The sequence below is a fragment of the Falco punctatus genome, assembly GCF_963210335.1.
Source record: "Falco punctatus genome assembly, chromosome: 2".
NCBI lineage: Eukaryota > Metazoa > Chordata > Aves > Falconiformes > Falconidae > Falco > Falco punctatus.
In genome coordinates, this window is record NC_137581.1 from 119,702,922 (window position 1) to 119,729,996 (window position 27,075).

Here is a 27,075-nt window from a genome sequence, read left to right on the forward strand (position 1 = left end):
AACTCTTTCTGGAAAGGATTTTACATTTATAGCATTCAGAGCAGGTAGTCAATGAATGGCCTGACAAAAGGAAAGACCAGCCTCTGATTTTAAAAGAACTCTTTCATCTCAAAGGCGTTCCTTCAGTTGGACAAACCAACCCAAAATCATGTATTGCCACAAATTCTGCCTAAACTAAAATCATTCCTTTTTCTAGGGATTTGTTAACACAGAACCAGAAAGACGCAGGTTTTATTTAAATACGGATAAGTGGTCCTCAGAAGAATACAAAAGGTCCTGCTGTAATATTTTCTCTTCCTACTTCTGGAGCAACAAATCTAGGAGGTTTAAGGAGTGCAAACTGGTTGAGTAACTGAAAACTTTCACTGCGGGAACTGCAGTAAACTCCACAAAACAACTCTGCAAACCTGTCCATTTAAGAAACAAGCAAACAAACCACCACCTCAACAAATGTGGGAACTCCTCTCTCTGTTAGTATTAGACATATTTGTAGAATGGCGGGATGAAATAGAAAATAGAAGAAAATGATTGCTTAATGATATGACAGTGCTTATTACCATCAACCACTGTTTTCTGAGAGCCCTGTACATAGTTTCCAGCTCATTTTAAGAAAAAGAAAATGAAAGCAGGATCTACAAATACACAACAAATCGCTCCATGTCCTAACACAACCCAGGGTCAATGTCAAGGCCCTTGTATCTCATTAACTGCGGGAGGGCACAAAGACAACAGTAGGGAATAACACTACAAGAAGTCATGGGATGGCATGCCCTGCCTTGCTGTATTCCTGATGCGTTTTCTGTAGCTAATTAAGAGCTCAGCCAGCCCCCCTGCATGGCTCTCAGGTGTCACCTTCTCAAGCCGAGCCAGCGCTGTTAATAACAACGCTAATTCAGGGGCAGGATCTTGCCCCGCGGACGCCGGGAGAAGCTCTGCTTGAAGTAGCTGCGGATTGCACCTGCATCCCAGGTTAATCCAGCTCACTCTACTTCCACGTCTTTACATGCAAGTCCGAGCAGCTGGAGGTTTAACTCATTTCCCCCTCCTTCATCCAGCGCTAACGGAATTCTGAGCCAGATGAAACCTTTCCACTGAGGTCTGGACACCGAGGAAGAAAGCAGCAGCAGCGGGAGGTGTCGACACAGAGAGATGCCAGCAGGACAGTGCTAAATTGAGATGACGTTTGCTGTTGATGGTTTTAATTACAGGACTTTCCACACGCCCACGGCAGTGCTAACAGGCATCCTTCTTTGCCCCCCTCTTTGCCTGTATCTCACATGGGAAGAACCAAACAGTACCCACATATTTGGGTGACAAAAAAAAAAACAAAACAAAAGTAATCTGACTACTTGATCAGAGGCTTAAAGGCAGAGGAGGTGCTGTTGTTAGGTCCTCATCAAGACTATGTGATGCAGGTCATAATTTAGACTAATTATTTTTAAATCAATGGGATCACAGAAGAGGAATGGATAGAAGGTGAATATCTAAAATTCAGGAAGCTGATGTTTCTCCAAGGAACTAACAAAAGCTGTAGGAAGTGCGTGGAAAGCAGCCCTGTTTTCTACCTCTGCCTTCCATTTGAAACACTGAATAGTCTTCATGTTGCAAACACCCTTTTTAAGTGCCTAAGAGTAACACTTTCGTGACAAATGTAGAACAGAACAAGGGCTGTTCAAGCACCCTTCAGATGCAAGATTCAGGGGATACTATGACCCTGTATCTGAAAACTATGACTAGCAGAGGTACTGCCTGAAACCCACCCTCGGTGCTCGCCCAGCTGCTCCCTCCAGTTCCTAAAGCAACGGAAAACCAGGCGGCCGAACCTGCCTCCATACCCTGCAGTCCGCTCATTTAAATTATGTTTCACACCTATGAAGATGTCCTGTACTTCCCTTCTGCACTGAATTTTTTACTGCTGATGCCCGTGCCCCGGCAGGTTCAGCAATGATGCTTCCTATTACGCTTCCCGGACCCACGGAGCAAGGTCTCGTTACCAGGGAGCAGCGGGGCGCGCTGGCTGCCACAGTTCTTTGCAGCAATCAGCAGCAGCAAGCAGGGGAGGTCAATTAGCAGCTTCTGGAATGGAAGTATACAAACCCAAGAGCTATTATGTCTATTTAGCACCTACTTCAGAAACTGTAGTTAAGTACTTTGGAAACCCTAAGTTAGGATGAGCACTTCAAATCTTTACTTGAAGTTTTTGGTCCTCCCATTTGATGTCCAGGTAGCCAAGATCAGGTTGTACTTAACATGGTGTGGGAGGTTAAAAAGCTTTGCCTCATGAAACAAATGTATTAATAAGCTGCTTGCTATTAGCCCTAAAGTATCAACAGGTGCGTTTTCCTTTCTGCCCTCCACTTCCTACAGGGATTTCAGCTATATAGGTAGACACATAGATCCTCTTGAGCATCCGCTTACGTATCAGCTTAAATTATTTCCTTCAGGAACACCAGTATTTGACAAACCCCAAAATTACATGTTCTTAAGATCAGGAAGTTGCGTTTTAGAATCATACAATCATTTATGTTGGAAAAGACCCTCAAGACCATCGAGTCCAACTGTTAACCCAGGACTGCCAAGCCCACCACTTAACCACATCCCTAAGCACCCACAGGTGATTTTTTTTTTTAAACAGCAGACCTTTTCTAACCACCTCCAGGGATGCTGATGCCACCACCTGCCTGGGCAGCCTGTGCCGATGCTTCACCACCCTTTCAGGGAAGAAATTTTTCCTAATATCCAACTAAATCTCCCCTGGTGCAACCTCAGGCTGGCTCCTCTCATCCTGCTGCTTGTTATCTGGGAGCAGAGACCAACCCCCCCCTCACCACCACCTCCTGTCAGGTGTCTGTAGGGAGTGAGAAGTTTCCTGCTGAGTCTCCTCTCCACGCTAAACACCCCCAGCTCCCCCTCACAGGGCTTGTTCTCCAGACCCTTCACCAGTTTTGCCACTCCTCACTGGTCATGCTTTTATTAAAAGTAACTTTTTAAATTTATTTTTTAAAGACAAAGCAGTACATGAATGACAGCTGGGTGTAGGTACAATGCAAAACACATTAGTAAAAACCTCCTGCTTTGAACAAGAATTGACAGCAAGTACTTACTGTCCTAGCTGTTGATACTGATACGCCTTAAAGTGGATTTTAACACTGACAAGTAATTTCCATTAATTAAAAGCACTATTCAGAGAAAAAATTAAGAGAGTTCACAGGCTCACACGAGGGTTGAGGTTGGAAGGGAGATCTGGACATCACCTGGTCCAGCCCCTGCTCCAGCAGGGCCATCTACAGCCAGGTGCCCAGGTCCATGGCCAGATGGCTTTTGTCTATCCCCAGGGATGGAGACTGCACCACCTCTCTGGGCAACCTGTGCCAGGGCTCAGTCACCCTCACAGGAAAAAGTGTTTCCTGATGTTCGGAGTTATGTCTTGCATTGCATTTTGTGCCAACCGAATCTCGTCCTATTGCTGGGCACCACTGAGACGAGCCTCGCTCCATCTTCTTTGCATCCTCCATCAGCCATTTGTACACATTGATGGGATCCCCCCGAGCCTTCTCTTCCCCGGACTGAACAGTTCCAGCTCAGTCAGCCTCTCCTTACAGGAAAGATGCTCCCACCCATCATCTTCACGGCCCTTCACTGGACTCTCTCCAACATGCCCATGTCTCTCTCGTAGTGAGGAGCCCATGAATGGACACTCTGCTCCAGACTGGCCTCCCCAGTGTTGACTAGAAGGGAAGGATCATCTCATTCAACCTGCTGGCAACACCTTCTCTGCTGCAAGGGCACTGCTGGCTCACCTTCAGCTTGGTCTCCAGCGGGACCCCCAGGACCTTTTCTCCAAAGCCGCTTCCCCGCTGGCTGTCCCCCTGCTGTGCTGCATGGAAGCTGGGCTCCTCAGACAGGAGTCAACATTTAACTGCTGCTTCTCCCTCTCTTTTCCTTGCCCGGCAGAAAGTTGCTTTTTCAATGAGATGCTTAGTAGGCTTTCAAGACTTCCACAACACTGAACACGGGTGCAGAGAGAGCAAACACAGCAAACTTGTCATGAATCTTATGTTTCCCCACTTGGGCCCGTCAGTCAGCTGAAAGGGAACGCTAAGTCCTGTATGGATAGAATGAGCCTTTAATCATCCTTTTTGCTGAGCCACAGCAGCCTGGGAGCCAAACACTGCTCCGTCTCAAGTCTGCGGAGCTCGGCAACAGAGGCCCAGGTGCCATTTCTCCAACGATCCCACCCTGCGATCCCGCTTGCTCTGCTGAAAACAAGGCTCTTCACACCCGCTGCAACGGGCACTCTTAGCGCAGCTCGCACAAGCCGCGCCAGGGACACTCATCTTCTGACACAGCACAAGAAAATACAAGGCACACTTCAGGATGCCCCAAAAGGCTGGTTAAAGCAAGCGAAAAAACAAGGCTTGTGCTATCAAAATTCATGCACGTGACAGCCCCCGTTTCGGTTTGGTGCCCACAGTCATTCCTGGTTTCATATGCTGGGCATCAAAATAGGGAAGCAGGGCAAACACTTCCAAGAAAAATCAAACATTGATTAGCATCATTGTACAAATATGATTAAAAACAAAGGACTGTGTGTTTGTGGATATGTTATACGATACAGGTTCTATAAACAGTATATTGTTTCTTATCTCCACCTGTTTAAATAGAGAAGTGAATTCACATGTGGGTGACTAAGACTTTAAAAGGACTATCAGTTACAAAAGCACCATCAGCATTATCCAAGAGGGAAAATAACTGCAGATAAACGTATCCAACACTATTTAGTATTACAAACACTTGTAAAACAACATAACAGAACTTGCTGAAGGATTTCTTATACTTTGTCACAGTATCCCTTCAGTGAATTTTAAAACCTGAATAATATCAGAGCCCAGGCAATTTTAACACCCAAGGAAAAAACAATCCTTTATCCTCTTATAAGCACTGACACAGTGGACAGCAATTACCCTTTGGAATCATTGCTGCTAACTTGAGCTCTTTGAAGATGTGAAGTAACTGAATGGGAATGCACATTTGGGGTTGGTTGGGGGTTTTGGTTTTGGTTTTTTTGTTTTTCTTAAGACCCAATTAAAAGCATGTTTATGACTCTGGAAGATGCTGAGGTCCATTTGACAAGTTGGTCAAAGAAACACCTACTTAACTCCAAAGACACAAGCAGCCAAACCCACACATGCAGGAGCACTTGCGTGTTTAGCTCTGACTTGGGCAAGTACTCAGGCAGGTTAGGGACACGGGGCTTGGCACCCAGCAGCGACGAGGCATCAGGCAGTGTGCATCAGGAAACAGGCAGGGCATTTAAAGCTACAGAGATACTGCAAACACCAGAGAGCAGGTATTAAATGCCAGTGGAATTCAGCTATCACTACCCTACATGAAGCGTTATGCTTGTTTAAAACACACGGCTTTCCTTTAAGAATGAGGAAAAAATCCTGGAGGAAACAAGTCAGCACTTCAGAAATCCTCTCTCCTACGAACACTAACAACTTATATGCTCCTACTCCTTTCGAACTCCATATAAATCAAATTTTTGCTTTACAGTACAAAGAAATGAGCTATAATTAGAAATCAGCTGAGATAACTTGTCCCATCTGGCCAGGGCTGCAGGGGCTCCACCACTTAATCAATACAGAAGCCCTGAGCCCCCTCCTGCACAGGGGCCGAGGTCACTGCAAGCATCTCCCCGGAGCTCTGCCCTGTAGTTCAGCCATGCACAGCACGGGACGTCCAGCTCTCCAACACGTGCACATCGCCTGGCTTTCTGTGTAACCCTAAGTGTGACTCAAGGTTGGGACCTCCACACGTTTGGGTCCAAAACCCCACGGAGCACTTCAGCCACAGTCTTCAAAGCCCTACAACGTGACCAAATAAAACTCCGGGTGCTGTGTGCCTGCTCGCAAGCCAGACTACTCAACTGCCATCCGTTTCACTGACGGCTATTTCTGCTTCAAGATTTCAAAACATCCAGCTGTTGCAGTATTTTGGTGGTTATTTTCCCTGCTTCCCGCAGCAGAACACAACTTTTGCATCTGTACGCTCCCCTCCTGTAAGCTTTGCTTGTAGCTTGATTTCAGACAATTTTAGCACAAGCTTTTGAAAAGACTGAAGGAAATTTCAGCCTGCAAGGCAGAAGTCTTAGAAAGTTACGTCCTTCCAAGAGCAGGTGGGGTTGTGCTACAGGGTGTAGTTTACAGGGGTTATCAGCACTGTAAGCTTTACCCTAGGGAGGTTTCACATCAAGCATTTCTCCAAACATTTTCTATCACCGTCATTGCTAAAGCAGTACACAGGAGAGCACGCAGAAGAAAAGCAGCGTCAGTCTGAAGGTACCAAAACACCTACACAGCATCTGAATAACAGCAACAACCTTTTGTCAGAGTAGGAACTTCAAACATTTTATCTAAAGCAATAATCATTACAGTAACCATAACCATCAAAAGTTTCTAGAATTTCTGATAGGTATGCAAAAGGAATTTGTACATAGCCATGCTCCTCTAAAATTTGACTGTCCACCATTAAATACATTACGGTGGTCACAAAATAAAATGGAGAGTGCTTTCCAAGTCAGCAAAGCTTTCAAACTACATAAAAAAGCTGTTCCTAGCGTTAGCTTCTGCAAAGCTTAAGACCAAATAAGCAGTTCAAAGCTCAGTAACTGATGCAAAATGCTACCACAAAATAAGTTGCTTGTGTCAGCACATCAACCTTCCCACCTCCCCACCTCAGCCTCTGTTCCAACACCTGGTTCCAAGAAGACAAAGGAAACCACTAAGACCAATAGCTCTGAAGCAGGACCAGCAAAGCTCTGGTTTGCTTGGCAGCAGCAAGCGCGTCTCTGCTCTGTGATCTGGTCCCTTTCAAATCAGGAAGGCTCCAAAATCTGCTGGAAGGAAAACCGATGAAAGCCACCAGTGCCTTTGTGCTGCACGGGTTTTGTTATTGCAACGTTTCCCTTCAAAGGGAAAGCCCTAAGCTTCTTTCCACAAGCCATCACCCCAAAACATCACCTGTGATCTCAATGGCCTCCTAATCACGCTATTTTATGGAAAGCCTAGCTTTTGGCTCAGGATGACGTAACTCTGTTTCTGGATTCAGTGCTAATCCAAAAACAGTCAGATTCGCATTGCAGGCTGATTTGTGGGTTTAAATTTTTAAGACCTTTGAGTAAATCTTACTGCTTTTAAAAAGTTACATATGCAGCGGTGCTGTTCTAAGTAAGAAAAAATGTAGAGTTATTCCATGCAAATATCTAAAAATAGGACTTAGGGGGAAAAAAAATCCACCTACTTAAAAATGCTTGAATTAGTATAAGACTAGCAGAGACAATGTTTCCTCAAGATAAGAGTGGAACCATGTCAAAAGACACGTCCAATATTGGCAAGCTGCGGTCAGCATCCGAAAACCCATCCATGACTTTTATGAGTGCCGTACAGTGGGAAAAGGCTCTTTCCCACAGTCGATGCTGCAATTGAAAGGCCGCTGTTAGTGATTTACTTTGGTGCAAGTTTTTACAAAACATCGCTTAGGATAGTACTCATAATTCAGAGCAGGAGCTAAGATGGCTAGCATATCTTCTTATAAATGCTTCTGTTCAAGATGTAGCCATGACTAAAGGAACTATGATTAACTTCTTTTTTAACATACTAGAAAACTGAAAATAACTTATTAAAATAGTTACCAACATATGATGAGATTTTTTTCACAAGTGGTCTGGCACATCTGCCAGGGAAGCGAGTGGTAGCTCACACATCACAGTTTGACAATACAAGCTATTGCCAAGAGATGAGCAGCAAATGTGGGAAAACAGTGTCTGAGTCAGTACTGCAATGAGTTTCAGCTTTAAAGGGTATATACCTAATTAGGCAACATGGCATCAACAACGCCTTTGTAGCTTGGTGAAACTGCTCTCCCTGGCTGAGGTTAGCCTCGCGCTGCTCCTGCACCATACTTCTGTTACGCTTCCCAGTTGCCCTTCCAAAGCACTTTGCCATTTGCTAGAACAGCTCCAATTGTTTTTTATCTTCTCATTATGCTAGTCAGCATACTGACTAGCTGTGTATCCAATAGCTTAAAGGGACTTAAACATTTCTATTAAGTCAAATAAAACCTGTAGCTCAAAAATAATTATCTAAAATCCCCTATTATATTTTGCTACAGATCTCTTTTTTCCTTTTTCTTTTTCTTTTTCCTTTTTTTTTGTTTAAAAAAAAAGTCAATAGACAGCACGCTAAAAAAAGAGCTGGCTCTCTTGCTTTTTCATAACTTGATATTGACAGTGTGGATCAATATACCCCACAGGCTAATAGTGCAGAAAAAACACGTAATTTATACATAAATGCTGAATAAAAGACTCAATAGTGTATGTTTTTGGTATCAGAACTATGACAGATTCTGTTTTGGTTCTCTGAGCAGAGTATACTGCCCCGCCAGCCTAGATCTGAAGCCAATGCCAAGCTGGCAGAGCATCACGGGAGAAGCCTTCCCGACAAAGGAGGATGAACTTGTGCCGCTTGTGTCCCTCCCCTTGCAAGGGAGCCCTGGGACACCGGGCTGCACCCATGCTGGCACCACAGCGGAGATGACTGTGGGGACCCGAACCTGCTGGCTCCTTTCAGGGCACCAGGAAGCGAATGGACTGTTTCCTACCCCAGCCACGAACCTCTTCCCACCAGCCTGCACGGAGTTAAACCAACGAGAAACCAGCCGCAAGGTGACAGGGAGGAGGGAGGTCGATGCATCCCACTTGGTCGGCTGCGGTTTCTGGGGAGGCACAACCACAGCATCATGGATAAGTTCACTGTGATCACCGTTTCATAAAAAAGTCGCACACCTCTGCCCCTGCCACAGGGTGCTCCTCTCCAACTATGGAAAACACAGGGGAAACTCCAAGTTTTCCTTCACACACATTATGATCCACATACGCCAGCAAAGTATGCGCTAGCTTGGCTATATACACGTGTCCCTTCTAAGCACATCCCTTTAGGTTTTGGTCTGTGAGGATCCACAAGCAGGTTAAGGGGACAGGGAGCAGATGGACCTTCCACATACATTTTTAGGAGCTGGGCACTACCCAAGAACTGTAGTTTTGATCTACGTTTGATTCTATTGATCAATGCTCTAACACGTGTGTCAAAACAAAGGAAAAATAGTTCAAGCAAGCCCCTAGCTTTGGAAAAGCGGCTGATAAAGCAGCGTCTGCTTCCCTCTGGCATCGGCCAGATGCAAGGACACACACAGAAAGAGACCACGGCATCACAGGAGGGTCTGACCCTGAACCCAGCTACTCCCACTCTAACACACGGAGGGGCTCTGCGGCCACGTGGGCAGAGCCAGCAGCAGCATTGAAGCTACCTGGGTTTCCTCACCTGCCTTCTGCACCTTTCCTACTTCCAGTTACTGCAAATTGTGTGCTTAGCGTGCCTAAGTATAGTAACAGATAGGAATTATCCACACCTCCCACTGCAAAGGTAAGCAAAAAACCCACTGAATTTCTTGGTAAATGAAAACTTAGTATATTTTACAAAAGCTGTACTTCCCAAAATGCATATGGATTCCTTACATTTCTTTAAGCATGAAGGAGTCTCAAGAGAAAAATCAAGGTACAAGCAAATCAGAGGATCATTTTGCAAAGTGGGGGAAAGAAATAAAAAATATCACCGATCATTCTAGTTAAAAGTAAATAAGCGCAGTGGAAAAAAAAAAAAATCAGCAATTAGGAAAAACAAGGTAATGCAAAAACAATTTTTTTTTTCAGAAAAAGAAACTAACGTAGTTAAATCAATGCCACTGCAGCCTCCAGTGCAAAGGAATCTCAACAGCAGACACCGCTCTAACCCCTTCCCTCTGGGGAGCGTGCCCGCACGCTGCCTGCAGCCCTCTCTGCAGGGGCGGCACTGCCCCCCTGCCTGGCAGGACCCTTCTAACTCGAAAATTAGTGCCTGGCAATTTCTGAATCATGTAATTTTTTGAACCGTGCTGCTTGTTTTTCTACTTTGAATCATGATCTGCTCTGTGAAGAAATCCTAAAACAAAGAAAAAGCCTCGCTCCCTACTGCTGAGCGTGCTCAAAGCCCCTTCGCCCAGGCACTTGATTTCTCATGCAAAACCATCGTGGGGTTCAGCTCCCCAGCTCCTGCCACAGCCTCGCTACCCACCACCAGCATCCCCCACTGCAGCCACCAGGCTTTCCAGCAAGCAGGGAGGAATCCGTGGGGAGAAGGTGTCATTTCGCTTCTCTTTCTGTATCAGTGCTCTGGCACAGCTGCAGAAGCCCCAGCCGTGTTCCTGTGCCGACCCCGTACACCCCAGTAAGTGACAAAGGAAGTGTTTAGTGGATGCCAGTTTGACGGGTGACTCGGAGAAGTGGGCAAAGCAGCTTCCAAGGCACTCTGCTGAGAGGGGGCACCCGAAATCTGCATCCAGTGGTGCAGCGCAGAACCGTGCTCTTCCCACCTGCCCCTCGCCACGGCACCCACAGCCCCGTCCTGCCCCGCTGCCCCGCTGCACACACCTGCCGCCTCCAGCGGCATTTGTTCCCAGAGAAAGCAGCTACATTCCAACAACGGAGCAAATCCCAACCCCGGACTGTAACAGGTATAGTGTGTACAGAATATTATTTTCAGTGAATGAGCTTTATTTACTTGTGGGGAAAACCATGTGCTGATCACCTCAGAAAAAAAAAAAAAAAAAAAAAAAGCCTTACAGAAGTTACAACTCTGAAGGGCACAGACGAAGGGCAGATATAGCCTTCTGTAATGCCAAGTAGGTGGAAAAATGCTTCCAGCAGAAAACGTCCAGCTGTTCTAAGTTAGGGAAGGGGGCTGGTACAGGGAAACCCCCAGCCTGACGAACCGTCAGGCGGCTCTGGCTGGCTGGACACCCCCCATGGACACCCCCCAGCCGGTGACTGCTTTGGGTGCTCCGTTTTCCAGCAGCCTTCTCTACTGGTAAGGGAGAGGACAAAGTGAGGGAGATGAGATGAATGCAGCCTCCCCAGATCATCAACAGGTCTTTGTTACCTGGAGACAAGACCCACCATTTCACTGACAGCACAACAGCATAGGTGTGAGGGGGGGGAAGCTCTTTGGAAGCATAATGCTATACATCCTGATGATTTATGCTAAAATAAGTGACTGACGGCTCCTCTGAGGCTCTCTTGAGATTTAATGGGTCCTCGCAGACATGGCTTTTTAAATTCCAGCCCTGGTAGCGGCACCTGTCTCCTGCTGCAGGAGGATGCCCTGAAGCAGCTGTGCGCCTCCACCAGCGGGAGAAACCAGCACCACCTTTGCTTCGGAGAGTTTCATCTCTGCCTGCCTGCCTTCAGCAGCACGCTGAAAACGAACAGGTGTGCCAGCAGCACAAGCTGCACACTACATGTAAGAAGAGTTAACGTTACAGAGACTCTGATTCAGCGGTGAAACCTAGCTACATGATATGGAAATAGGCACGGCTGGTGTGACTTCAGCGCCCATCATTTCTACTCGTGGATATCACTGACATGTGCAACGGTGTGAAACGCTGCCAGATATCCGGCTCTGTTTCCACCTTGTATGCGTTTACATATGCATGTGCATACATAAGCTAGCATCGGATATGCTATTACTTTTCTTCTTTGCATGAATTCTTTAACGTTTTTACAAAAATAATTGCTTAAAATAATGTTGCATATATAAAACAATGCTGGAAAGGACCATACAGCTGCAGCTCAAATCTGGTGGATGGGCTCCCGGTTACAATGATTTCCCAATATAACACCCGACCGTATAGGTACCGTGCAGTTATTGAGCACATTGCTGTAAGTCTCAGCTGCCGTCTGGAAAAAAGCATGGAGGGTTAGAATATGCGAAGTACAGTTCCTATTCAGTTTTTAATTGAACATACACATTACTTCCCAGAGTTTTAAACTGTAGGCATTGCTCTCTGCAAATACAGCGCTGCTATAAAGTTTAACAGCAGCAGCATATATTGTAAGGCCTCTCTACAGTCCCCAAAAGGGAACCACAGTTACCGCAAGCGTGTGCAAAGAGGAGCAATACAGAAGTTCAATCTTTCAAACACTTATGCACATATTTATCTTCAAGAACAAATAGTCCCACAGCAGGAGGGCACAAAACATCAGCATTACTACTAGAAGACAGTTATGCTGACCCAGGCGTCCCTCCCTGTCACACATATTGCGGTAGCTCCCTGGCAGTCCAGGACCCCATTTATCAGGTAATAATGAGGCATGATCAACCGACTGCCCAGGGACTGAGCCCAGCCCACCCTCAGGGGAGCACTTCAGGACTCCCGCAGAGCCCCCCCTACCCCGTGAGCCCCCCGACTCCAGGCACGCAGCACGCACCTCTGCCAGGAACAAAACCTGGCACCTGCTTTGCAGGAACAGAGAAAGTTTGACCCCTGGCTAACACAGCACGCCGGCTTTAAGGGAAGGCAGGCACGACATGCCGCTTGTCCCGACAGCCCTGAACGGCGGCATCAGGAATGACAGCAGCCGCACGGACCCACGTGCTTGCAAGTTCAGATGTCGAGGTGAACGGCCGAGTGCACAGCCACTCCTTTGAGCAGCCCGCCCCAGTTAGATGCGCGGCTCCCAGCGCAGAGCGGCCACAGCCACGCTGTCATTGGAACTCCGCAAACACGTATCTTAGCATCCCCTTACACCCATCAGAAACACTCTGCGGAGAAGGCTTTAGCTAGCGTGACAGCTTCTGCAGCGCGTTATGCTACTGTAAACTGCATTAATGCCCAGCTGCACTTTTAAGTGCAGTTCAACACGCTGTTTTGACCTATCTATTTGCACCATAATTACCCATTTCCTTATCTAGGTGCTGCTGCTGCCTGCATTGCCGCTTCTCCCTGAGCAGGAACGCAGCAGACGGGCTCCCCCGTTGTTCTGATTTGTGGCAGGAGCTTTTACCTGTACGCGGCTAGTTACCTGTTTTCTGACACTAACCACCTACTCAGAGCATTAGCGTTTTGCAACAGCCATCGAAGACGAGGCATTTGCCATGCAGCCCACACACTGGCCAAGCAGGCAAGCTACTGCCAGGCTGAAGCAGAGCAGCGAGGGAAGGGCAGAGCCTTCGTGAGCATCCTTATACCGCAGCACCGCAAAGTAAACAAGAGGGACCTCCTTTCCTAAGAGCCATCTTGTGTTTTCTGCAGAAACAGCATTCACACAGGGCCCAGCGAGGTGCCACTTAGCTTTCGGTGAGCACAAACCATCCCCCAGTCAGTCTGGCACCAGCTGTCCCGTTGTGCTGTGGCTCTCGGAGCCATCGCTGCCCCCAGCCCTCCCTGGTCACTGCTCTGCACCAAGAGGGATGTGACCACGCCGGGTACCTGGCAGGAGACACTTCCAAAAGGCCAAAACAACCTCTCAGCAACTTCAGGCCACCCCTTACCCTCAGGAGGGGCGCGAGGATGGCTCAGTGGGGCAAAAGATCTGGCCCCCAAAGGCAAAAACTTGTTCTGTCTTGTGAGGAAGCAGAAGGTTTTAAAAGTGTCTCCAGTTTCTGTAAAAACTTGCATTAATTAGCACACATATTTTTAAAAACACTCCTATACCCAATTATTCTAAAGAAAGCCTGAAACCTAATTATTAGTTCTGGAATCCTTTTTCTATCTTGGAGCCAGATGGTGCCCTTCCTAAAATACCAAGGCTAGAGAATTATTTATGTGAGCTTTGACCACGTCTGAACAGCTCTGGGAATGATGTATGTTTTTAATGCCCTGATACTGACAACAAGCCTTTTTACTCTAAATTAATGGGAAACAAGTGTCGCCCAGTAAAGATAAAAGTGACTTTGCAAAGTTTTATTCTTTAGAAGTTGCCTTTTTTAGGAGACCCATGTCCTTGAGAAACATCAGCATTGGCTTGCCTGCCAAAACAGAGGGATGCCACGGCACGCATGTGCGCCCACGCCGCGTGGGACGGGCTGTCTGTGTGGGGGAATCAATGGTGTTTGGGATAGTGCATCTCATTTTAGGCTGGACTTAATCGGGTCTTGCAGAAAACCAAAAAACCCTCAAACCCAGCCCCACCACATACGCACGCAGACAAATCCCCAGAGTAACCTGTGCCACCCTCCTGCAAAGCAGCAGCTGCCTTTGGCTCCTCATAGGTACAAATCTGCTTTTTAGGCTGATTGGCTTTGTTTAACGTTTACGTGCTTTTCTTTTTCATTCATGCATTCAATAAGCAAAGTCAGTCTGGAAAATAGATGTTCACAGCCTAAACCGAGCCACAGGAGGGGGAAGGGGCTGGGTTTTGAGACCCGATGCGGATGTCAGGTGTAGCCCCCCACCCTGAACAGGGCTTCAGCGCTCCCCCCGCTCACCAGCCAGTCCCCTGTCACTCCTTCCTGGGAAGAGCAGGATGGGTCCCTCTGAGCAGGAGCCTGCAGCTCCTGCACATGAGGGCTGTGAACCTGGACCTTCAGAAGCAGCGCTCAAAGGTATCTTTTAAAAAGAAGGCACTCAGAGCCTAGAAATTCCAAGCCTTCCGCTTTCAGACTGCTGTTTTCACCAGCAAATCGCAATGCATTTTCCCATGGACATGACTGCTTTTATCCTTGCTTTAAACCAGCACAAAAGAAAGGTCTGCAGGCATGCAACGCCTTGCTCACCATGGCGTGGAAGGCTGCCAGCTGCAGCAGAGCCAGAACGGGTAAAAAGAAGCGATGACATTTGGCAGGAAGAAACTTTGAATGGGGTGACAGACCACCAGGCTGCAGGGCTGTAAGAGGGTTTCTGCAGCACCATTCACGTTACACCCTTGGCGCTACCCTAAAGCACCGTTTAATAAGCATCATGCCTCTGCTCTGAGGCTGAAGCACCAAGTCCCTAAAAGTAGCTTCACACCTGAACCTGCCTTCTGTGCACCAACAGCTGCTCCAAGAATTAATTTTTCCTCTCTCGACAGTCCATATAAGTACCTGAAATTGGCTGCTGCAATATTGAAATGAGTCCAACATAAAATTAATACCCATCATAGCTATTTAAAAAAAAAAAAAAAGGCCCCTCAACATATTAACTACTTTACAATCAAAACAAGGACACCTTAAGTCAAGCTGAATGCACCTGAGTAGGTTTTCATTATCTTGATTTATCTTAGGTACATGTCATTTCTTTCTCATTAAATTGCAATGTGAGCCATTTTGTATATAAAAAATAATAAAACATATTTTCTTCTCCAAATGACTAAAATGTGGTAAAAGCCCACACAATACTTCCCTTGCCTTGATGTTTTCCAGAGTACCATATGGCTTGTCTGAATCCCTCAGCAAGAGTTTTCCTGAATTCAGAACTAATTTGATTTGGCAGCTTCTTCTTTAGAAAATGTAAATTCCCATAACATATTTTAAATTATATTCTATTTAACAAAACATTGTTTTCTTGTCGTAAGTATGAGCAAGCTTTTACACATTTTTCATTTTCATTGTAAAGGTAAATGCTTCAGCTTTTAAGAACTGGCAGTAGGGTTATTTCCAAACAGTTCCTCTGCACATTACTAATAAAGGGATATTTTATAGGGGAGGCACGGAGGCACATACATCTCACAAATTAGGCACCCCAAAGATCTGGTGTACGTGGTAATCTCTTGCTTAAATAGCTGTGCAATCCAAGAAAGAAAGAAAAACAAAGGAGAAGAGCCTTATTGAGAACCCTTTTCTTCTGCAGGCAAGCTGCAGCACCAGGCTCCAGTTCCAGCAGGGGCAAGGTGATCAGTCTGGGCTGGGCTCGCCAAAGTCCTGCTACAGAACACCAGCCTTCCTACGACTTGTCTCACAAACCAACCGAAGTAAGAAAATCAACAACTAAAGGCTTTCTGAAGCTTATGGGCCGAAGTGAAACGCAGTAAAATATTCTGGTTTTGCCTTGGATTTCACACCAGGCTGAAATCGCTCCTTTATTTCTCAGGATGGATACAATAGCTACAAGAGAAATTGCTTTCAGAGAACAAAACAGTTTGTCATCATAGAGTGCTTCTGTACTCCTAAAAGTAACGGGCACACAGTTAGTACGATACACCTTCCTCAGAGCTGTGTTAGAGGCTTTTCTTCCCACCTCAGGCAGAGGAAGCTCAGGCGCTCATGCTGCTGACGGGGTCCCCGCAGGAAGGCAGCGCGTTACCAACTTGACAATTTCCATTAAAGTTTCACAGGGAAATACGAGCCATCCAGCAGCATCGTGAAGTTGGGGAGAACAAAGGGGGAGAAAACCAACCCAAAAAGAAAGAAACAACCAAAAAGGTTGTTTATCAGCGGCCAGCTGAGAAAAACTCCCCAAAACAAGCTTACGTTGACAGGCTGCCAGAGCATCCCCCCCGGAGCAGCTCGCAGGGCTCCCGGGAGAGGACAAGCTCCCACGGGAACCTCCACCGGCTCCAGAGGACACACCGATGGGCACGAAGCCGCAGCAAAAGCAGCCGTTATCAGCTCCACTGCCCCTCATTTCCTTAATTACCTCCCCACACTCCCGTGCCCAACCGTTTCTGTGCAGAAGGGTAAGCTGGCTGCTGGCGCGGGGCTGCTCAGCACCAGCTCTTGGGAGGCAGGCACCCGGCAGCATCGGTCCCAGCAGGATGCAGACAGCGGGAGAGCACAGGGGAGCATCACTCCCCTCCCTGGCAGTTGAAGAAGACGTCCAGCTGAAATGATCCTCAACAGACAGGGTGAGCTACGACTGTAGACCTGTTTTTTCTAGCCCCAGCTATTACGGGATAAGACAGCGGCATCCTGTTCTAGCAGCAGCATCGCTTCATTAATGCTATTATTTGAAAAGCAGGAAAACAACAGGAAAAAAGGTCTTCAACCCCAAAACTGACATCCAGGGAATTCAGCGGGTGCAGCAGCCTTGCTGTATCAAGGCACAATCCCAACTAATCTTGTAGAAGCCACTCTAATTAGGCAGGAAATGAAGAAGGGTTCCTTTCAGGCTGGCTGAAAGAACGGTGGATTGATTTAAATCAAATCACTGATTTTAATCATGGATTTAAATCAATGAAGCAGGACACCTTGATTTAGCTCATCAACTTTAATCTTGTACATTTTACTTTTTTCCTAATGAAAGCTCATTCATTTTGTTAAGATAATGTGGGGAGTTGTAAAAAGCACACACTTCATGTTGAAATGGATTAAAATTCTTATTCTCACTCAACATTGATGACTTGTGACTACAAAGCCTGAGCTAATTTTTTAACAGTTAAAAAGCATCACTTTTAAAAATCATTCAAATTTGAATGCTTTCACATGAAACACATTGCAAATTATTTTAGAGACTGTAATAAATCTCGGCCTTGATAAATACAAAGGATTTCTGCTTAGTTTTCTTCTAAAGCCACATAGGTAAAACCTCCAACTTGCAACAGCCTAGACTTCAATCTGTTTGTGTCAAAGAACATTAGAGCCCAGTAAAAGTAATGCATTGCGTTATTTAGGGACACCTACTGATAGTATGAAACCTGATATTACTCATATATTACTCATATAACTGATATTTAAAAAAGCTGTCAGGATACTATTGCAGCCTCCATTAATTAAGAAAAAAAAAAAAAGGGAGAGGAATGTGATGGTGGTGCTATCACAAATACTTCAAATATGAGAGAAATTCTGTCTAGAAGCTACCCAGAAAAAAAGCAAAAAAAAAAAAAAAAGGCAAAAAAAAAAAAAGCTTTGTAACATATGAGAAAAATAATCCAAAGCAAGTGTCAGCAAAAGGAAGAGGACATGTACAGACAGTACTTGTGCTGGAAAAGACCTGAGGGTGACAGAAGAGCAGAGTGCATTTGGTGTGCAGATACTTGTAATCCAGCATGGCGGCTGTGTAGGGAACAACCAAGTTATTCATAAGAAGAAAAAAAACAGACTTTAAAATAATTTAAGGGATGTCTCAGGAGAGTGGGCTGACAGACACGTTGTATCTGGCACACCCAAGCATTACCTATGTACGGCGTTAGGGTTTCATTTAATATTTTTTCCCTTTTTTCCTTTATTTAGAGTCTTGCCAGAGCCAAAAGTTGTTGAAAACACTCACTTTGTGCTGGCACGCAGCAAGACATACTTCTTTGTATAACGCTCTGCAAACAAGGTACCAAGTTCCACGAGCTAGATAAAAGCGCACAAATCTTGTCGCCGAGCAATATCTCATTTTAATTGTATGTACAATGCTGGCTGGTTTTATTAGCGAAAAGCTCCCGATGAAAAATACCAACTCTTAAGCCTTGTGAGCTACTATTTAAATCTCCACCAAAGTGCTAAGGCTCTGCTAAAAATGAGCCAGCAAAACCCGGGGAGGCTTTACTCAGCAGCCCTGCCCTCCACAGGCACCCGGAGCTGCCCTTTCCCATGTCCATGTCCCAGGTGCCTTTCCCCACCCCGCCCAGCTCTGCAAAGCGTCGGCAGAGAGACAGGGATGGAGCCCATCCTGACTCATTCCGAGCCAAAGCAAACCTACACAGAACTTACAATCCACCTCCAGAAGATTAAGTATGTTTGATTTGCTCAGCCATATTCTACCTCAGCAATCTCTGAGGATAATTTTTTTTTCCCCTTTTATTGACAATGTTTTTGAATAAGAAAAGATTTACATTTCGATTTGAAATATTCAGGTACTTTTCCTTACAAACTATGGGAACCCAAAGCACTAAGTGGCAATCTGCTAACCAAGACAGATACAGTCATTCCGCCTATTTTTTTTCTCCTCCTTCTTTTGACACAGGAAAGAAAAGAAGGATTCTTTAAACACCACTTAAAAGCACACAAGTGATAAGAACAGTCAATCCAGAAGGAACATTCAGAAGAAGAAAAAACCCCAGCTATGGTGGGTAAATGATGGAGATTTAACAAAACCTCCAGATTGTTGGCCTTCGGAGAGTATGGGTCAGATAAAGTACAGCTTAAACGGTAACGCAGAATTTCTTCTGCTTTACGATTAGGAGATTCAGCTATTCTGTTTTGTGTATTTGCTTGGGAGACAATTTTCTGAGGGCTGAGCTACATTCTCTATGCGCTAGCGGGACTCTGAGTAAATGAAGTTGTCTACTTGCAGCTCCAAGAGGTTAACAGCACACCGCTGCGGGATGGCTTGCTGGGTACCACGGCCTCGGAGCGCTGGAGACGATGCGGATGTGCAGCAGCCTTTGCAACGTCTCGGCCTGGCCTTTCACATAGCAGCAGCACGTAACTGCGGCACAAGAAACACGCTCCAAGATCACGGGCGCAAGGCCAGTTACGAGTGGAAGCGGTGGCATCAGGAGGTAAAACAGGCTGCGTAACTACGGACAGTGCTAGTGTATCAGCCTGCACACGTCTTTTGCAACGCTATCTCCCCTCCCACGCATCCCAGCAGGATCAGATAGAGCAGTTTACACCACGGAGCAGACATATTTTTCAATACTGGATTTGTTTACGTCACCCTCCAAAGTCATACACCAAAGCTGATGTAATTCGGTGTGGCTCATTCAACCTTGGTTTCCCCTTCCAGCAGATGGGAGGGAGAGAGGAGGCAGAAAAGCACTCTCAGTGTCAGCACTTCACTTTCTCCTCTCAGCCTTCACATCTGCATCTTTTAAAATTACGGGTTTCAACTGCAAGTAAATCCTCAATGCGTTCCAAATCTTGAAAAACCCCACATGCTATCTATCCAGAGAGAGCTTCCATAAATCACGCTATTAGAGCAGGACAATGAAATCGGTTCAACTGCTGTTTCTCAGAGCATTGAAGATGCCTCATGGGATACTCTATCATCTCATCTTAAACACAAATTTATCATACAAATGAGAAGAAAAATAACAGTCAGCATGCACATCCACACCGCTTACGAACCTCCGCCTGCAGCAGCTCCTCTGATAGCAGGACAGCTGCACAGCCTTATAGCCCACGAATGCATCTTTTAGCCCCTGTGTTTATTTTTTGAAAATCATTAAGCTTGCTAAAATTATCTACTACAGAGAAAAAACATTAAACCTTTTGGTAACCGATAAAGCTCCAAAAGATAAAAAGCATCTATTCAATGAAATAATCGCTGCTCCAGCTGGTTTGGGCATCCCCAGCGGATGCTCCTGTATCTGCTCGCTGCTGTACTCAGCGCAAACCAAGGACAGACTTTTCCTGGTTTTCCATCACAGCCAGAACCACTATGCATAGTCACTTATCATAACAGAAACACATGCTTAGGAATAATTACTTAAAAACACCTTACTCTGTACTTTTCACCAGATATTACTTTGCAGATTAATTCAGAGCAGAAAAGCTAATGATAAGATAAACTAGGGACTTTGCCGTTTTCCCTTGGGAAGGAGGCTCACTGTGTGCTGACACACCTGCTCCTGCCTCTTCCTCAGTTCTTCTACTCATCTGCCCCAGGAACAAACCCACCTTCTCCTCCAGACGCAGCCACTGGAGAGGAGCCAAGCGTATTAGCACGCAGCCTCGTGGCCCGGCCGCATTCCAAGGAGCAATGCGCCAAGGACCACACGCACCATTTTCTTTTCTACCTCACTTCACATTGTAATAGCAGCAAAGATCACATGTAAACAGGTATCTTCGGTCCTATGGCTTTTTAATCCTAGGTGGTGGTTTGTTTTGTTGTTGGGGTTGTTTTTATATGTCTTCTTGTTTATGCCTTAGTACCTGAAGCTAAGAAAACAAAACAAAAAGCCTTCTGAATAATACTTTCCTCAGAATTATGGTTCATCACCTTAGCTGGCAGTCTGCCTTTCACCAAACACAGAATGCAGCAGTTCTTATCTTCATCATCTATAGAGGATACGCCATCTTAAAGAGTTTACACTCTCCCGTGATAACAGTTGCTTTTAAACAAGCGGATAAAATTGTTTCCATTTATAACTAGTTTCCCTGATATGAAAAAAAAAAAAAAAAAAAGAAAAAATCCACATGAAAGAAGCTGTATAAATGTGAAATTATGTTAAAGCACTCATTATTCCTAGCAGGAAAAACAAAAACAAACCCAAAAGAAAAATTCAACTAGAGCTTATTAGTGTTACACTGAATATTTTAGGCCAAATAATGGATTTTTAATAGTTGATTGCCTAAAGAAAAATATTTCTAATTTTTTTTTTAATTATAAGTTTTACACATTCAGTGTTACAAGAAATGCATGTGTAATCTTTTTCAGATATTGAAGTTCTAGCTATCATCTTTCTGGAGGGATAACTTTAAAATTTATAAGTGGTATGAGCTGAAGCCAACAAACCTTATTTTAAAATAAACTCACATTGCAAATAATAAGTTCAACATTTCACAGATACATATGACATATTCCCAGATGCTGAATGATTTAAATACGCATGCTATTAAGTGTACTCTTCCTTCCCTGGTTACAACATTTTATAAGCTTACTATCCTGGGGAGGAAAAAAAAAAAAAAAAAAAAAGTGTTGCAAAGACTTGAAAATCTACTTTTTGGCATATTTTGGTACTTGTGGGCTGGAAACCTACCAGCACTTACAGGTATTCTGTAACTTGCTTTTGCTGCTGTTGAAAAAACCCGTTGGTGACCAGGTTGTGGCTTCTCCCCTCCCTGTCACCAGTCTAAAACAACAAAGGGATCCACTTCAGCTGGTCCAAGGCAACCAGTCACCAGTCCGGCAAGTGGAAATCCGGACTTACAGAGAACTTTGCGCAGTTCTGCAGAACCCTACGTGCAACCAGGCAGATGCCTATGACGAGGCCAAATCTGTGATCTACTAGGATTTAGCCTCTGCATTATTCTATTAGGTACACATTCCTGTAAGGTATCATGGAAGAAGGAATAAAATAATATGAAATATTGATACCAGCAGATGAAGATGGGAGTCTTCAAAATATTACGAAGCTGTTATATGCGCTCAACTGAAGAAAAAAAATAATAGCTGGAGATTTTATATTTAGGGTTTCTGGAAAAAGTGGGTTAAATGTAGGTTGTGTACGTAAATGTAGGATATGTATGTACCTACACACTGTTTATGTATATATACAATCACACCATAAATATGGACTGATTTCACTGGAAATTTTCTTTTCTACCTCACACTCACGTATTACTGAAGCTCCAAATACAATTAAAAAAAAAAAAAAAAAGGAACAGATTAGTGTACTCATTACCATTTCTTCAGATTTCAGCCTTCAAGTTTCCCCTCCTTAAATGCACGAAGAAAAGATGAAATGCAGCAGTTGTGGCTTGGCTTCTGATTTCGGTTGCAGCTGCATAAATCGCTGAAATTTAAGAGTTATTCCAGGTCCATCCTAGAATAACTAAGATCAGGCTCGACATTTTGAACGTTGTCATGGATGCTTTTAAAATCATAGTGGAAAACTTTGTTATGGTCACCAAAACAAAACATTAAAAGCCAATTATCCCAAATCCGTATGTCCTTGCCCCACTCCCTGCTCTAACCAGTCAACCCAACCCAGCATTATCTTTCATGCTGCTTTTAAATTAATTCTTTTAAACGCGCCAGTCAGTTTTCATGTATAGCAAGGCAAAAAGACTTTACGTAAGCTGAATACCTTAATTTAAAAGATTTACTGCCAGGAAAATTGTGTGTTCCATATCTAAAGTAACAAGCAGAGCATCAACAGAAAGCCACATCCAATCTATGAATACTACAGAAAGGAAGGTCTTTTGGCTAAGGATCTGAGCAGGGAACAAGGGCACTGGTGTTTTGATTTTTTGGTGGCAGAACAAGATGTTGTGCATGCAGCACTTGGGGAAAATTGGCAAATTGTTTGCAAACCTTTTTTTTTCTTTTTTTTTTTTTCCTTCTTTTTAACCAACTCTGTAGAATTTTGTGATTAAATAATAATAATACATTCTATTAAAAATCATTATTCTGTTAGCACAGTAAAATGATCTAATGCTTGATTACCGATATGCTGTTCAGGTTTTAATGCAAGATCTAGTTTGAAACTCTGCTAGGTTAAACACTGAGGTTGCATACTCTATAAATGATGACTACCTCTATTCTGGCATAAGGGCAAACACTCGTGTTTCATTAATGTAAAACAAGTTATTTTCTAAATCATTAGAGTCTCAGTATTAAACTATAAAAACAACTCTTAACAAAACATCCATAAAGTAGACCCAAGTTAGCATGCAGAAAACAACACGTCCCCCCCAAAAAAAGCTTAGCAGTAGTAGTTTTGTGCTACAAAAAATGAAGGAGAAAAAAAAAAAAACAAAAAAAAAAACAAAAACACCCCCCACCAAAAATAAGTGTCACATGTGAGAATGTTTTAATAGGATTAGGGAAAACGGTGAAGCTCCTCAACAGGGAATCTCTGCTCTACATTTAAGAAAACAACTTTTTAATTGCTATCCATGCAGAATTTGCTGCAGCTCAGTACATCGGCCTAATGGAGTCACTGTGCCTTGGGTCTGCCTGCACGCGCCCCCGGGGAGGGGGGCAGCCAGGGGGGCAGCCCGTTGTACAGCCCTCCAGGCTCCCACCACTGAACCTCAGGGGTTAAAACTCCAGATCTTCCTTCACAGCTTGCCTGCTACGCTCACAGCTCTTCCTACCTGCGGGGGCTTTAGTTACCCAAACAACATATGGAGTTAAAAGACTACTCAGCTGTATAACGAAAAAAAAAACCAAAAAAAACCCCCAACAAACCAAACAACCAAAAACCAAAAAACAAACCACTACATTTTTTACAGTAAGAAATGTAGGTGAACCAAGACACAGAACCAATTTTATTTACCATATGAGTATTTCTAAAATACAGCTAAAATTCACACAGATAACTCTGCCTTCATATGGCTATTTGATTGCTTTTTTTTTTTAATTATACTAATCCCTAACCCAGGTGCCAAGTTAGAAGATGGAAGGTGGACAGAAGTTATCTGACATTTTCCTCAGACATATATAGTGCACTTATATATATTTATTGGTTGCTGAGTGTCAGCTTTACCTATAGATCTTGGAGCAGGTTGGACCCGTCCTGTAACATCCTTGAAGATCAAAATGAACTCTATAATAGGCCGGGTTTAAAACACAATGTCTACCTAAACTTACACCATAAATAACTTGCTCATGCCCATTTGTTTTTGGGAACAAAAGAAACCTGGACAAACCCATGTGGTTTTGCCCAAAAGTTTCTCTTCTCATGCCCTCAGCCGTCACCAAGCACCTCCCATACCCTCCGTCCAGCCCCTTTCAGAGTAACGCACCGCTGGCTTCACCACAAACTAAAAGAGATTCGGGAAACTATAAGGGATTCGGTTGACTTTTACCAAAACACGCCAACACCCCCAGGTTTAAGACGGACCAATGCAGGAGGCAATGTCAGAGGCCCGGGGCCGCCCAGGCACATCAAGCTTCACCCACCCCTTCGCTGCGGGATTACAGCACACGCGCTCCTGGGGCCGACCCTCCTGCCACCCTAGGGATGGATGCTACCCGAGCAGCCGCCTCGGGAGTAACCGCAAAGCACGGTATTTAATCCAGCTCCAACCGGCGTTGCAAAATAACCTCCTGTCAATGCACAGTTAATATTAAAATTCACCAACTACCACAGAAAAATCTGATAGTGATGACTCCGTGAGATTTCTGGGGTTTTATGACATGTCAGCATTATATATCTGGGGAATAAATAAACTGAACAAACAGGATAATAATTTTTTGAGCGATTCTTTAAGTCATTCTATATGCATTATAAGTTGAAATACGGATTTATAAACTGCTTCTGAGATTCTAGCCTCTAGGTTTAATTGCAATCAGTGGGGGAAAAATATTGTTATAATTTGGTGCCCAACTGTGAAAACAAAACGCCATTTTCTGTTTTGGAAAAACAAAAGAGATTTTGCTTTCAGCTCATTCTTCATGAAACATGAAGTTGGAAGAAGCAGCTTTGAACCGTTGTTTGTAAGTGTCACTTGGAAGCATGGCTACTTAGAAAATTAAACCCATAATATATTATATTACAAATGCAATTCCAGGTCCCCTAGGTATTAACCCCATGTTCTAGAGACAATTTAATTTGATTGGGCTGCCTGTCACAAAACTATGGAAAGCAAGATTTCATAGCTTTTCCACACTGATCAGTTCTTCCAACAACTTAACTGCTATTCCACTTACACATAAAATCGCTGTGTGCAAATATCAGAATTACTCCTTTTCAGTCGCTTTTATATTTTCTGTTAAAAAATTATGTGACAGCAAAAAGCAGTCAGCAGAGTAAGCATTAAAACACACGTATAATCTACTTAATTTTACAGAGATGTCAGCATTATATTTTTTTTTGTATCTGGTATCACATATTTGCAATCTTCCACACTGCTCAGATAAAAGACAGCCCCATTTCTCTCTGCGTTTCAAACGCTGGCATCAGTAGGAACGTCTATTCTAGTGGGACGAAGCAACGTGAAGACTTAGCCTCCAGCGCACGCGCAGCTCCAGGGCAGGCTGCCGCACCACCTTGCTAACAGCACAGGGGAGAGACGAAGGTAAGACATTGCTCTTGCCATCTCTCCTCCTCATTGCCCTTAGAGCAGCCGTGGGAAGTGGCATCCAGCAGGCACTGGAAGCGGGAATGGCATGCCACGTGCCACCGTGCTGGGGCTCCTCGGTGTGCCCAGGGACCTCCGGTGGCACACGTGCCACTGCACAGCAGGTGTCACCTGCAGAGAGGAAGCTGGAAACCTCACTCTACAGTGGTCTTCCTCATGAAATTGCAGAAAGGGGCAAATCCACCTACTAAAAGGGACCAAAGACTGAAATCACCTTCTCCAGCAAGACTAACCCAGGGGAGGTGGTAAGAGCCAAGAGATGGGAAGGGGTAAGAGCCAAGAGATGGGAAGGGGTAAGAGCCAAGAGATGGGAAGGGGTAAGAGCCAAGAGATGGGAAGGGGTAAGAGCCAAGAGATGGGAAGGGGTAAGAGCCAAGAGATGGGAAGGGGTAAGAGCCAAGAGATGGGAAGGGGTAAGAGCCAAGAGATGGGAAGGGGTAAGAGCCAAGAGATGGGAAGGGGTAAGAGCCAAGAGATGGGAAGGGGTAAGAGCCAAGAGATGGGAAGGGGTAAGAGCCAAGAGATGGGAAGGGGTAAGAGCCAAGAGATGGGAAGGGGTAAGAGCCAAGAGATGGGAAGGGGTAAGAGCCAAGAGATGGGAAGGGGTAAGAGCCAAGAGATGGGAAGGGGTAAGAGCCAAGAGATGGGAAGGGGTAAGAGCCAAGGACAGCTTTCTACTTCGGGACAGCACATTTCACAGATTCAAAAGATCCTGAACCCCTTCACATCCAGAGTTTGCAGCAACCAGCCAGAAGCCAGCGCTGGAAGAGTCTGGTCAGAGAGAAGAGACACCAAGAGACACAGCATATTTCATGCTTCTCTGGGTCTAGCTTACACCAACGAACCCCCCCTGCAAGGTCTCCTGTTAGCAAAGCCCCACCGATGTTACCACCACGCTGCAGAAAAATGAAGCGTTAGGAAGGATGCGCGGTCTGCATCCTCTGGTGCGGGATGATCAGCCATAAGCAAGCGATCCCACTGAACACCCAGTGACGTGCTGTTTTGCTCAAAAGGTCCAAAGACTTACCAAAGTCTTTTTTCTCCTTTTCTACTACAAAGCTGCTTTTAGGCCACATTTGTCTCACCTTTGGGCTTTCCATCAGAAAAGTGTACAAAAAAGCAGCACAGCTGGTAAAGCTGTTCCTAGACAATAACTGTATTATTTTTTAATAGAGAGGAATAAATAAAAAGTAGCAGAAACTATGGAACAGTAAGCCTTAATAAGCCACAGATATATTTTAGTTCAGCTCATTGTTAACAATGAACATTTATAAATCAGACTCGTCAAAATGGTAATTCAATCAGAGATGTTTTCTGTACGAGCATGACAGCACAGCCACTACTATAAATTTTGGGAGTTAGTATTACTTTTTGGGTGCTCAAAGTGACATATCATGGAGAAATCTCATTTCCTGCAGTTGCCCCTCAATCCCACTGAGAAGGTCCAGCTCAGCATCCCAAGGCTAAGCACAACGAATTGCATAGCTACTTAGGATTATTATGTCCCCACGCAATAGAACCTCCCTCAAAATTCTGTTCTCAT

The 27,075-nt window shown here is 44.8% G+C and overlaps 1 protein-coding gene and 1 long non-coding RNA gene across 3 annotated transcripts in view; both read right to left on the reverse strand.

Moving 5' to 3' along the window:
- Positions 1–27,075, reverse strand: part of ALCAM (activated leukocyte cell adhesion molecule) — a 124,603-nt gene that overhangs the window by 39,877 nt on the left and 57,651 nt on the right. The window lies entirely within an intron of this gene.
- On the reverse strand, positions 5,048–23,638 carry LOC308059100. Its single transcript, XR_013926116.1, has 2 exons — positions 23,554–23,638; positions 5,048–23,518 (listed from the first exon to the last, which is right to left on the reverse strand). It is a non-coding gene; the product is annotated as an uncharacterized lncRNA (long non-coding RNA).